At 47.8% G+C, this 13,956-nt stretch overlaps 1 pseudogene; it reads left to right on the top strand.

Annotated features, from left to right (window-relative positions):
• Window positions 1-13,956, top strand: part of LOC147725693 (uncharacterized) — an 83,772-nt pseudogene that overhangs the window by 9,575 nt on the left and 60,241 nt on the right.

Raw genomic sequence — 13,956 nt, 5'->3', positions numbered from 1 at the left:
AGGGGCAGTCTGGGCTGTCACAGCATGTGGTGGCCTCCTCTAGCCTTGGTCTAGGGCAGGGCATTCTGTCAGATGGAGAAATGTACAAACACGCCCATGCTGCTACCTGAGAATCCAGTTCATGAAAAGAAGGCGGTGAAACAAGTTAAAAAGAAGGGGTTAGAGTTCTTTCACAGTCTCATCATTTTAGAACAGACGCATTTTCAATATTATATACAATGAAGCCATAGTTGCTGCTTTGTATTTTATGCAACTAAAAATAAAGGGCCTAACGGTCTACGGCAGTGAATATCAAATCTGGGGAACCAGGTTTGAGTCTCGGCCATGGCGCTCAACATCCAGTGATTCTGGGCAAATCACCTAATCTCCCTGCGCCTACCAAAAATGAATGTGTCCTCATGTAACAAAACTAGGGCTATGTAAAGCGATCCGATACCTGATACCGTGGGATCAAGTTCACGCTATTTAAAAATCAGAAACAAAAACTATCAACCGTTGACATAGTCAATAGTCCTGGCTTGTTGTTGGTGTAATGTATTATATATCTGGATGCAATAACGGAAGTAACATAATACCAGTCGGGCGGCACACTATGCCAAGCACAGATTTTTAGCTTAAGTGTTTTAAGCCACGCCCTTAATTACATCGGACAGGCCCCAAGTTTTTTCAACCCAATTAAAGCCCTGGAAACAACACCATGTCTCAGTCACATCACGTCCTGGCACTGTGCATCATGCATTTATTTATTTATGCGTTTTTATATAGCGCATACTTTACCCAAAGGCGTCAGAGCGCTTCACAATAGAAACAGAACTGATACATGAGGAGAACATTACATGTGAACAGATTACAAAAGCAGACGTTAAGTTACATGAGGTAAAAGTGACAATTGGGAGCAAACAAAATACATGAGGTAGCAAACACTGCACAGGAGGAAAAAGTGACAAGTGTGTAGGTTACAAGAGAAAACAAAGTACAATTAGAGGTATATTACTGCAATATATGATAGGCACTCAGGCACAAGAACAAACGTTACGTAGGCAATGGTGGCACTTGTGCAAGTATCAAAGGCAAACAAAATGTGAGTGGTAGCAAACAGTGTATTACAAGAGAAAAGTGGTGTGTGCATGTTAAAAAAGAGTACCAAACACAGGTACAAGGATAATACTGCAATAAATGGCAAACACTGCAACCACAAGAACACACTGGGAAGGCACTTCCATATTCATGGAGAATAGAATTTTCAGTAATGGGAGGTCTTCCTTCAGATAATAGAGAGGACGTGAATTACTTTTGGAGGTGTCTTTGGAGGAGGAGAACTTTGAGGTCCGTTTTGAAGACCTGGGAGGAGGTGGTGGTCCGGAGCTGAGGCGGAAGAGAGTTCCAGATTCTCACCACGTTGCCTGAAAAGGATTGGGCCATCTATCTTTCCTTCTTGAAAGTGGGAGGTTCAAGCAGTAGATTTTCCGCATTACGTGATGGTCTAGAGCCTCCAGAGAGTTTCAGTTTATTCGCCAGGTAGCGAGGAGAGGAGGAGTGCAAGTCTTTGTGGGTGATACAGGCAGTCTTGTAGATGGATCTTGCCTCGATGGGAAGCCAGCGGAGGGTGGATAACAACAGTGTGATGTGGTCGCTTCTTTTGGCCCCATAAATGAAACGAGCTGCTGAATGGAAAACAGATTTAAGGGAGGACAGGTGGGATTTGGGGAGGCAAGTAAGAAGAGAATTGCAGTAGGCCAGTCTGTAGAGAACCAGCGATTGGACCAGGGTTTTAAGGTCTTGCTCCGGGAAGAAGCTACGAATTCCCCAAAGAAGGCGCAGTTGGTATCGAGCAGACTTTGCAATGGAGTTGATGTGGGGGATTAGATTGAGTTTTGTGTCGAGTATGACACCAAGGGATTTTGCGCTGTCGACAATGATGGGTTTATTGTTCAGTAGATTCATCTGGTCCATCCATGATTGGACCAGGGGAGGAGAGAGTGAGGAGGAGAGGAGGAGGAATTCAGTTTTGGAGGGATTCAGAATCAGTTGATGAGTTGACATCCAGTTTTGAATGGAGTCCAGAGTAGAGCTTAGGATGGAGAGATCGTGAGTGGAGGCAACCTTGAGGTAGAGTTGAGTGTCGTCTGCATAGAGATGATAGTGGACCCCGGATTTACTTAGGAGATTTCCCAGTGGTTCTAAATAGAGATTGAACAATGTGGGTGCAAGTATAGAGCCTTGAGGAACACCTTGACCCACCGCCACAGGAGAAGAAAGACTGTTCGCTATTCTGATCATTTGGGATCTTTCAGAGAGGAAGGAAGCAAACCGTTTATGCACAGTGCCCTCCATGCCTATTCTCTGTTGAAGAGTATTGAGGAGGGTGTTATGATTGACAGTGTCAAATGCTGCAGAAAGGTCAAGGAGAATTAGAAGACAGGACCCCCCCGAATCGAGTATCCTCAGCGTGTCATCAACCACTTGCAGTAGGGCTGTTTCAGTGCTGCAGTTTTGGATGAAGCCGGACTGAAAATTGTCAAGAAGATCATTGTCCTTGATATAACGAGAGAGTTGTTTCGCTACACATCTTTCTGTGATCTTCGCAAGAAAGGGTAGGTTAGTGGTGGGGCGGAAGTTGTTGAGGTCAGTCGCATCAGCAGTGGGTTTTTTAAGCAGAGGGGTGACCTGCTCAGTTTTGAAGGAGACAGGAAGGGAGCCTTGCCAGAGGGAGAGGTTGATCAGAGTGGTCCAATAGGAAAGAGAATGGGCATAGAAGTCAATGGCAATGGCACTGGGGATAGGGTCAAGAGAATGGTTGGAGGGTTTTGTTTCGCGGATGCACTTGAGAAGGGCATCTTCAGATATGGGGTCAAAGTTCTGCCAAATGGCTAAGGATTTGCGCTCCTCTGGAGGGGTAGGATGAGTGACCTAATCCACAAGTGATTTCCATTTTTCATTGAAGAATATAGCGAAATCCGCTGCTCTCTTTGTAGAATCCTCCAACTCGGAGGTTGGGGGAGAGCAGTCAGGAATCTTGATGAGATCGAATAGTTTTCTGGGTCTATTTTTGGCTGAGTCAAGGAGGGTTTTGAAGTGCGCCGCTTTCCCAAGGAAGATGTGCTTGTGGTACTTGGATGTTGCTGAACGAAGCGTGGCCAAATTGTCGGAGGAGGGCACTTGCCTCCATTGTTTCTCCAGGAATCTTAGCTGCTTCCTTTCTTCATAGAGGGATTTGTTGAACCAAGGTGCTGAGTCAGTGGGCCTTATCATTTTGCTTTTGAGTGAAACGACGTTATTGATTTCAGCTGCAAGAACTGTGAGGCATTGGGAGGTGAGGTCGTCAACATCTAGGTTCGGGTCTAGCCTTGGAAGTGATAACAAAGCTGATTCACAGAGGGGACCGACATCAATATTTTTAGCATCACATAACCAGGAGGTAGCCCTCTTGGGTTGGCCAAGAGTTATAGAGTGTGCTAGGTGAAGAGAGAAGGGGATGAGGAGGTGGTCAGACCAGTCTACATGAATAGGGGTAGCGATAGAAAGCATGCCTGCTTTAGAAATAACAAGGTCTAGGATTGAGCCCTTAGAGTGTGTTGATTCTGTGCAGTGTTGGATAATATCGTTTGCAGAGAGGAAGGTGGCCAGCGAGTTCGCATGTGAGTCTTGCGTTAAGCCCCAGTGGAGGTTGAAGTCACCCACGAAGATCTGATTGTCACTTTGCGAGTATTGGTCGCTGATGAAGTCGGTGAGTTCCTCCATAAACGAAGGGCCACTACGAGGCGGGCGGTAAATGACATGGAATCTGAGGGGTGAGCGGTGGTGCAACTGAAGCTCAAGAGAAAGGCATTCAAAGGTGTGGAAGGAGCTGATTGGAGAGGCCTTCAGTTGAAGGGAGTTTCTAAAGATTACTGCAACACCTCCGCCAACTTTGACAGTACTGCCATTCCTAAATATAGAATAGCCTGTGGGTAATAGGAGATCAAACATAGAGTGAGAGGTATCGTTGAACCAGGTCTCTGTGAGGAAGAGCATGTCAATATTGTGATGGGTGATGGTATCGGAGATTTCAAGTTTGTGTTTTACTGCAGATCTGCAGTTGTGGAGCAGACAGCGCAGCTCTGTCGAGACTGTTTTGGTGACGGGGGCACTTGGGCTCTGAAGGGTAATCGGGATATTGTACTTATACGGGGGGCTCGGGAGGGTTTAGGTGGATGCTTGGTTCTGATGGCACTACTTGCTGCACATCTAATAATGGCCTAAACGGTGCAGCTGGCACTACTTGCTGCGCAGCTGTAAAAGGCCTAAACGATGCAGCTGGCACTACTTGCTGCACAGCTGTAAAAGGCCTAAACGGTGCAGCTGGCACTACTTGCTGCGCAGCTGTAAAAGGCCTAAACGGTGCAGCTGGCACTACTTGCTGCGCAGCTGTAAAAGGCCTAAACGATGCAGCTGGCACTACTTGCTGCGCAGCTGCTAAAGGCCACGTTTTCAGATTACCTATGTGCATTGGGCATAGTGAACCCACCCCTTGCATTAGGGACTACACCAGGGTAGAGTTCTTGATGGGCCTCTTCTGTCTGCACCTCTGCAGACAAAGGCTCCCCTCATAATTGTGAACAGGTGAGTGAGTAAGTATGTGAAAGAATGGGTGAATGGCTGGATGTATTAGTGATAAGATGAATGGATTAATGGATAATGAGATGGGATGGATTGATGAGTGAGTGGAAGGATGGATAAAGAAGGGTAAATAGAAGTATAGGTGGAATGGTGGATATATGGGTGGAATGGTGGATGGATGAGTGAAAGGGTGGATGGATGAGTGAAATGATTGATGGGTTGATGAATTGATAAGTGAAAGTGTGAATGGATGGACAGATGAGTGAAAGAGTGGATTTCAGAATGGATAAGTGAGTGAAAGGGAGGGTAGATAGGCAAAAGAATGAATGGATGGATGAGTGAAGGGGTGGATGGATATATGAGAGGATGAATGGATGAGTGATAAGATCAATGAATGGGTTTATGAGTGGATGGGTGGGTGGGTTGATGGGTGAGGGGATGGCTAAATGAAAGGGGTATGGAGAAAGAAATGATGGATGGAAAGTATGGATAGATGAGTGAAAGTATGGATAGATGATTGACAGGATGGATGGGCGAGTGGGTGTATTGATGAGTGAAAAGAAAGATGTAAGGATGGATGATTGAAAGAATAAATAGATGAGTTAAAGGGAGGGTGAAGAGCCGGAAGAAAGGATGGATGGGTGAAATGGTGAATGGATGGACGGATGAGTGACTGGGTGGATGGATGGGTGAGCAAGTGAAAGGATGCTGGATGGGTGAAAGGTTAAATGGTTGCATTGATGAGTGGATGAATGGGTGGAAATGTAGATGGATGAGTGAAAGGAGAGATGGGTGAAAGGGTGGATGGATGGATGAGTGAAAGGATGGATGGAAGGATAAATGATGGATAGGTGTAGAAACGGTTGAATAGGTTTGGATATGGATGGGCACACAGATGGAAGGACAGAATGAATGGTGAAAGACTGAATGATGGATGAAAGAATGAATGAATGAATGCCACATCCCCGGTTGGCTCAACCTGCCATCCCAAACCGACACATGACGTCAGACAGCAAGAGAGTAACTCTGGCTTGAAATGCTTCTTTTCCCTTCCAAAAAGCAGAAACGAATTCCTTGTACGGCGCCATAGTACCACAAGAGACGTTCCACTGTTGTACCCCTGGCCGTCGCTGTTCCATGCCACCGGGTAGCAGTGCAAGTAGCCCTTCGCCTGCCCGGAGGCCAAGAGAGATGCATGAGGGCACGGCTCTGTGCAGCCCTTCCGCGGGGAAAGGCGGGCAAGGCAAAATATCCTGCACTTGCAGACAACATCACCGACGTAACAAGAGTCCCTTACACCACAACTATTTTGGCCCCACCCACGCTATGCCAATGCCTACCAGTGTGGATGGCATCTGACTCTTACACCTTGTAGCCTTCATGGTCTTAAGTAACATTTCCTACACGTTGACATTCACATTTATGAGTCATTGTCTCTAAATATTATGTGTGTGATGTAACGCACTCCGATACCCTGCCGCACATACGTCGGGTGAAGAGCACTATAAAAGAAACTAAATACACATGAGAGAGGGTGTATGTAAAGATGAGGGGCACCATTGAAGGGTGGTGGCAAGGCGGGACTGGCCGTAACCGGCATCTGGTGTTTCCCTGGGAAGCTGGAAGGGGGAAGGGGTTTGTTACTGGGGGCTAGCACTGCAAAATTCCTTGTATATCCAGCAGTTTGCAGGCAGCAATAAATGTGTCATGATAACTTTGGTGATTAATGTACCTGCTGGAGAGAGATGGGCGTTTTGTTTGGTGTCAGTTCTGAATCATCTAAGGTAGTACAGAGGGTTAATATGCCTGCTTCAAAGAATGTGTACCATGAATATCAAAGAACAGTATTTTATGTGCATAGCTCACTGAGATTCTTTTAATTATGTGCAGTTCCTAAGTTACACACGTAATCTACCACAGGGAGCTATGAACGGGCATCAAAGAGATGCATGCAAGCTGCATGGTACAGGTTACACAGTGATGTTTTGTTTCCAGTTCTTCATTATACTGATGTTGATAAAAAAAGGTTTGTTTGGGTAGTTATAAATTCTTATAAGTAAAGTCAACGCTCACTACTGTTTTATGTTCTGAATCCTGACTTTGAGCTTCTTTAGACCAAGCACTCTTACAAACTGCCTACCAGTATGGGTGACATGCATCCTACACCTTGTAGTCCATAATGCCATATGTAATATTTTCTATACTCTGATTTACACACATGTTAGATTTGGGAGTCTCTAGTTGGCAGTGGTGGGTACCTTTGACCAAATAGGGACCCTTATGTCTAGTTAGAGTAAGGGGGGTACACTCCTAAAATAACCCCTGCTCACCCCCTTGGTAGCTTGGCACAAAAGACAGGGTTATCTCATAGGCAGTGTGTAAAGCATTTGTAATGCAGTGTAACCCAGTGACAATACTACAGATGGACACCAAACAAGTTGTATATTAAACATAAGTATCTTTTATATAGACTTAACACAAGACCACAAATGGTAAAAATCCACAATACTATACTTCAAAATGGTAGAATTAGCTTAGTTCTCTCAAGATGGTAAATGCGAGACTTTAAGTTCGATTTACCTTTGGATGCATAACGCTATACAACAAAAGTGTTGCAGGGAAGGTGATGCTTTGGTTCTTTACACGCAAGAACGGTGATGCGTCGGGTCACTACTGCTGCGTAGGGGATGCGTCTGTTCTTCTCCAAGTGGGGAGTTGATGAGTCGGTTTCTTACTGCATTTCTATGGTGGTGCGACCCGCAACGCCGCGATGCAATGAAGATCCGGTGCAATGAAACAAAAATGGTGTCTTCTTCTTGATGCAACAACTATGTGTGCATGCCCGGCGGCCGTGCGGCGACTCAACGAATATTCTGAGCCGTGACAGGCCCTGCAACACGCTTCTCTGGAGATGCAAAGGCATCTGCTGCGACTTTGACACTCTTCTCCAGGGATGCGGGGCGCCTCGGTGATGCTATGCGACAGTGGCGTCATGCTTTCTCAGTGATGTGACAAGAGCGTCTGCGGCAGCAGCACTCTTCTCCGGTGATGCGACGGCATCTGCTGTAATGGCGACACTATTCTCTGGTGATGTGAGGCGCTTCGGGTGATGCGATGGTGACAGTGGCAGGCGCGGCACGCTTCTCTGGTGATGCAACAACGCTGCTGTGGTGGTGACACTCTTCTAGGGTGATGCGACGACAACGGCCGCAACGGCGTCACACTTCTTCGTCTTGGGTCGTGCTCCCAGCCACACGCAATCTCTCAGAAGGCCCAGCTCAACAGCAGGCACTTCAATTCCCAGCAGGGGAAGGCAGGGGAGCTGGTTGGTGAAGTCTGTTGTCCCTGAGACTTCAGCAGGAGGCAAGCTCTATCTCAAGCCCTTGGAGATCCTTCACAAGTTGATTTAAAAGTAGCACAAAGTCCTTTCTCCTTTCTTTGGCAGTCAGGGAACCACTTCAGGCCAATCCCCCAAACAGCACTCAGTTAGGGATAGTCTCTTCCTCAGTTACTCTGGTTCCTCCCCTCAGCAAAGGTTCTTCTTGTTTCACAAAGTGATCTAAAGTCTTGGGGTCTGGGCCCCAGTATTTATACTCATATTCTCTTTGTTCTCTGAAGGCACAGAGGCCTTTGCCTAGTCCAAACCAGTTCTGGTCAGCCTTGGAACACTTTGTTTACAGAACTCCTTCTTTTCTTTGACAGTGTGGGCCAGGGCCATCAGACGCACTGCACGGGGTGGACCCAGCATTGTGGAAGGCAGGCACAGCCCTATTGAGGTCCCAGGTGCAACTCCTCCGACTCATCTACATGCAGATCTCTCTATTCAGCCCTGTGCTGACTCACCCTGTCTCCTGGAATCCTCCAGCCTCTGTCACTCAAACTCCAGACAAGGAATACACAACCTAGCAGAGGCAGGCTTAGATAGTTAGGAAAGAAAATACCTACTTTCTATAAGTGGCATTTTCAAACACAGAATGTTAAAACCAACGTCACTAAAAGATGTATTTTTCATTCTGAGTTCAGGCATACTAAATTCGAATTTCTACCATGTTCCCCGGGTCAGTTAGGAATATAAGATGTTATAATCAAACTGCCCATTCTGGCCTATCGGGAACAGATAGCCTTGCAATAGTGAAAAACGAAAATGGCTGTAATTCACTGTTAGGACATGCCACAAACACCAGAGCATGTCCTACCTTATACTTACAATGCACCTTGCCCTTGGGCCTACCTTAGGGGTGTCTGATATGAAGAAAAGAGAAGGTTTAGGGACAGGCAAGTGGGTGCTCTTGGCCAGTCAGCATGACAGTACCAGACTGCACATATGCTCTGCAATGGCAGGCCTGAGACACACTTTATAGACTGCTTCTGTGGGTGGCACAATAAGTGCTGCAAGCCCACCAGCAGCATTTGATTTACAAGCCCTGGGCACATGCAGTGCACTGTATTGGGGTCTGATAATTAAATCAAATAAGCCAATCAGCGAGTCACCAATCCATACATCAATTTACAATAGGGAGAGCATATGCATTTTAGCACTGATCAGCAGTGGTAAAGTGCCCAGAGTCATAAAACAGCCAACAACAGGTCAGATAAAATACAGGAGGAAGGCAAAAAGTTCAGCGATGACCCTGTAAAAAGGGCCAAGTCCAACACAACCCCCTTCCAGCCAAAACGCAAGGTAGACCAATCACTACCTTGATGGGCTTCCCTGCTTTGGGCGATAAAACCTGGACCTGTCCCGCAACTGCAGGGGCATACTCTAGTTCTACTCGAATCGGAACCTATTTGAATCCCTCTGTCCATACTCCCAGGGTCCACCAAGCTAATCCGTGGGGAACCCTTCTCCTCACCTGTGGACACCATCTGTGCAGCACCTAACCTGAACTTGCTCACAGGTGTGTCCCACCAGACAGACAGCAAGCAACAGTGGCAACTGACCGTAGTCAGTGATGAGACCCAGGCCCTATGTCTCTTAGGGCTCTCAAACCTCTGTGGCGTCAGAGAGTGGGAGGCATTAGCCCGAGGTGCTTGGCACCCTTTGTCCACTCTCCCTCATGTCAGGCCTGTACCCAGTGGCTGGACAAGAGACTGGGGTGGGCTCTCTCACACCCGGTCCTCCACCTCCTTGTTGGGGCTCTTTACCCTCCCACCCAGAGTGGTACCCCCTTCCAGAATTGCCAGGGCACCTGTGGCAGGTGTCCTGCTCAATTCGCCCACCAGTTCAGGGGTTCTATCCTGCAACTGGGCGTCCAGGTCAGGGGGGACACCCTGAACCTGGCCCTCTAACCTAGGGTCTAAACTCTCCAGTTAAGCTGAGGTCAGAGGTGATTAACTCCCTCCCTCTGCACCCCCTTCCAGAGTACTGCTCCCTCCCATCAGGAGCAGTACCCCCAGAAGATGAACCGGCCAGGACACTGCTTACAGTTGTCCCACCCTCCAGGTCAGACAACACCTGAACGTGGCTTCCCAACTCAGGGACCAATCCCTGCATTCGAACACTTGCCCGGAACACCAGGAGTTCATTGGGAGCACATTTGGCCCCCCGAGGGTGACACACAACCCCAGTCCATCTGACAGCATGTGAAGATCCCCCAGGACAGAAGTGGTGTCACCATGGCCATTCATTGGTGACTCAGGCCTTCTGGCTGGCCCCTGGCCCACTGGTTCTTCTACTGGGTACTCTCTCCCCCTCTCACCCCTCACTCTGGACTTCTGCACTCTCCACTTAGTAGTGGCACTGATAGACACCAGAACTGATGGAGGTCTGAATACAGACACTCCCAGTTTACTAGACACAAGGCGACCCCCCTCAACAGGGGGTCCATCAGGGCACCCTAGGCTCCCTACCTTGTGTTCCCTTAAAGAACCATCCAGGCCCTGGGACTGGGTTCCGGACACCTTAGAACACGCATCCCCAAACTCACTCCTTCTCCACCGAGACAGGTCGTGAGTCCCTACACCCCTCCCACTACACTGGGACCTGGCTGGGCTACTCTGCACCTATTTCCCCCACTCTGGGTTGAAAGATACCTGAACCACTCCTCTTAGGATCACTCCCCAATGCCTCTCCAAACCCTCTGGACTCCACCAAAAGGTCGGCCTCCAATGTGAGCTCCCTGGGGTCAGAGAACTCACTCTCCAACAGGTGTTGGCATAGCTCTGGAAAACAATCTTACGATATGCTCTCCCACAATTGGAACACACAGCCCCCAGAAGTGTTAACCAAACTATCCTTCACCTCACCATCTAGTGCCTCTCACACGTACTCCACACCACTCTCCTGAGATTGGCAAGACAGTATCTGGCTGTCTCTGTCACTCAACCCACACTCTTCTGGGCGGTCTCCACACTCACAAACCAGGACTTCAACCATGGGGGAACCCCTCTCCCTGTTCCTCTCATGTAGTGTCAGTGGAGTGTCCCTCCCACTACTAAGACTAACCCTGGGTGTAGTTTACGTAGGAGCACTACACGTAGCTACACGAAGTGCACTTCGAACTACTCACAATACGCGCAGCTACGCGCAGCTACGCGAACTACGTAGTATGGTAGGGAAAATGCGGTTCACACTGATTACACAGTGCCGGATACTTGTCCGCACTGTGTAATCATTGAAAACAGCATCTTGCACAGTGCAAGCCGTCGTTTTCTGCCGCTCGAGTAGATTTGTACTCGAGCGGCAGCTTTCTCAACACAGACTGGTAGTTTCTCATCGCGAGCAGTCGTGAGCATACGCTACCACTCGCAATGAGAGTCCTGACCCCCTCCCTTTGAGAATCTCACTGGAAGGTTTATTTTCCACGCTCGCGATCAGCAACTTGATGTAGCTGATCGCGAACAAGGAAAAAGTCTCTCCGGGATATTGATTTTGCTCGCTCGCAGACGCCAACTGGATGTTGAGGACGTCAAGCAAGCAAAAAATGCCCTCTATGCTATGCGTTTTTGCACTGTGCTATGTGCAATTCGCATAGTGCGTAGTATCGCATTCTACGCCCGCTCAGACAGCATAGCGTAGTGCTACACCCAGGGTTAACTAGGACCATGAACCCCTGGCCCAGTTCCCCAATCTAATGGACACTGTGCACCACTGGAGCTACCTCACATCCTTGAACCTCCTGGCATAAATCAACCCCCTCCAACTCAGGCGCTACATCTCTGGGTGTGTGTACTACTCCCTCAGCTCTAGATAACTCAATATTGCTGCCACCATCTGAGCTGGATTCCACCTCTAGCTCAGCAAAGCTGATTCTCTGGGCTACACACATTTATTGTTGCTGGGCTGAGACATCAAGTCTCTCGAGCTCGAAATCAAGCTCCTTCATTCTCAACTCATGCTCCCATAGCATCCTCTTTGCCTCTAGGGCCAATTTCCTAGCTTGCAATTCAAATTATAACAACCAAAACTAACTCGAGCTTGGTCAGCTCCATCTCATGCGTCCTACACTCCTTCCTGCCCTCCAGCTCCTCTGGGGACAGGCCTTTGGCAGAAACACTGCTACCCACTGGGGAGTTTGCTCTCCTCCACCCTGGACCCAATGGCCCTTCTAGCTGCCAATCTGCATCTTCATCCCCTTCCTCATTCTCAAGGGTATTCCTTGTTTCTATCCAGGCCCTCAGCGCCTTTTGAAACTCATCCTTCTTGGTGAGACCGGTCATAGCAACTTTAAATTTCCTGCAGAAGTGGTTTAGCAGTTTGACATTGTAGCTTTCTAGTTTCTCTTCTTCCCAATCAAAATCCACAGATGCAATGGATGCTGCTTTACACATGGGGCCCGATTCACAGAACTAACTTAAGACAAAATCCTAAACGTACTACCATTTTGGTATTCACAGAAGGCAGTTATTCATTTCGGTATTCACAGAAGTTAGGAGTCCTAACTTTAGGACTCCTAAATGCCTTCTGTAAATACTGAAAGTCTTAAAGTTAGGATTTTTCTCAGTTTAGTAGTAAAGTTAGGAGTCCGAAGTGCCTTCTGTGAATACCAAAATGAGTAAGTGCCTTCTGTGAATAACAGAATGGTAGTAAGTTTAGTACTTTGTCCTAAGTTAATTCTGTGAATCGGGCCCACTGTGATTAAACTTGGCAGTTCTTGACAAAAATAGGAAATCCTAGGCAAAAAAATCTACCAAAAGTATGTGTCTGCGTTTGGTCTGCACTCACTTGTAGTGTTCACCAATCACTGTATATGAGTCACAAATGCAAATCCAGAATCCTCACCGCTGACCACCAATGTTAGATTTGGGGGGTCTCTATTTGGCAGAGGTGGGTACCTTTGACCAAATAGGGACCCTTGCACCTAGTCAGGGTAAGGGGGTACACTCCTAAAATAACCCCTGCTCATCCCCTTGGTAGCTTGGCACGAGCAGACAGGCTTATTTCATAAGCAGTGTGTAAAGCAGTTGTAATGCAGTGTAATCCAGTGACAACACTAATGATGGACACCTCACAAGTTGTATATTAAAAATAAGTATATTTTATATGGACTTAACACAAGACCACAAACAACAAAAATCCACAATACTATACTACATAATGGTAGAATTAGCGTAGTTCTCTCAAGATGGTAAATGCGACACTTCACGTTCAATGTACCTTTGGATGCGTAACGCTATACAACGAAAGTTTTGCAGGGAAGGTGATGCTTTGGTTCCTTACACGCAAGAACGGTGATGCATCGGGTTCCTACTGCTGCGTAGGGGATGTGTCAGTTCTTCTCCGCGTGGGAAGGTGATGCGTCAGTTTCTTACTGCGCTTTCATGGTGGTGCGACCCTCAACGCCGCAATGCGATGAAGATCCGGTGCAATGAAAGAAAAACTGGGTCTTCTTCTTGTTGCGAGAACGATGCGTGCACGCCCGACGGCCGTGTAGCGACTCAACAAATCTCTTGAGCCGCGACAAGCCCTGTGACAAGCTTCTCTGTTGATGCGACAGCATCTGCTGCGACTGCGGCAATCTTCTCTCTGGATGTGGGGCGCCTCGGTGATGCAATGCGATAGCGGCAGCGGCGGCATGCTTTCTTAGCGATGCGATGACAGCGTCTACGGCAGCAACACTTTTCCGGTGATGCAATGGCGTCTGTGGCGACGGCGACACTCCTCTCCGGTGATGCGAGACGCTTCAGTTGATGGGATGGCTACACCAATGTTAGATTTGGGGGTCTCTAGTTGGCAGAGGTGGGTACCTTTGATCAAATAGGGACCCTTGCGCCTACTCAGGTTAAGGGGGTACACTCCTAAAATAACCCCTGCTCGTCTCCTTGGTAGCTTGGCACAATCAGGCTGTCTTTTCTCATAGGCAGTGTGTAAAGCATTTGTGAACACATACAGTAATCCAGTGACAACACAAATGATGG

Source organism: Lissotriton vulgaris, chromosome 3_2, assembly GCF_964263255.1.
Source record: "Lissotriton vulgaris chromosome 3_2, aLisVul1.2, whole genome shotgun sequence".
Lineage (NCBI taxonomy): Eukaryota > Metazoa > Chordata > Amphibia > Caudata > Salamandridae > Lissotriton > Lissotriton vulgaris.
The sequence above is the reverse complement of the archived record's forward strand: the minus strand, read 5'-3'. Positions and strand labels throughout refer to the sequence as shown.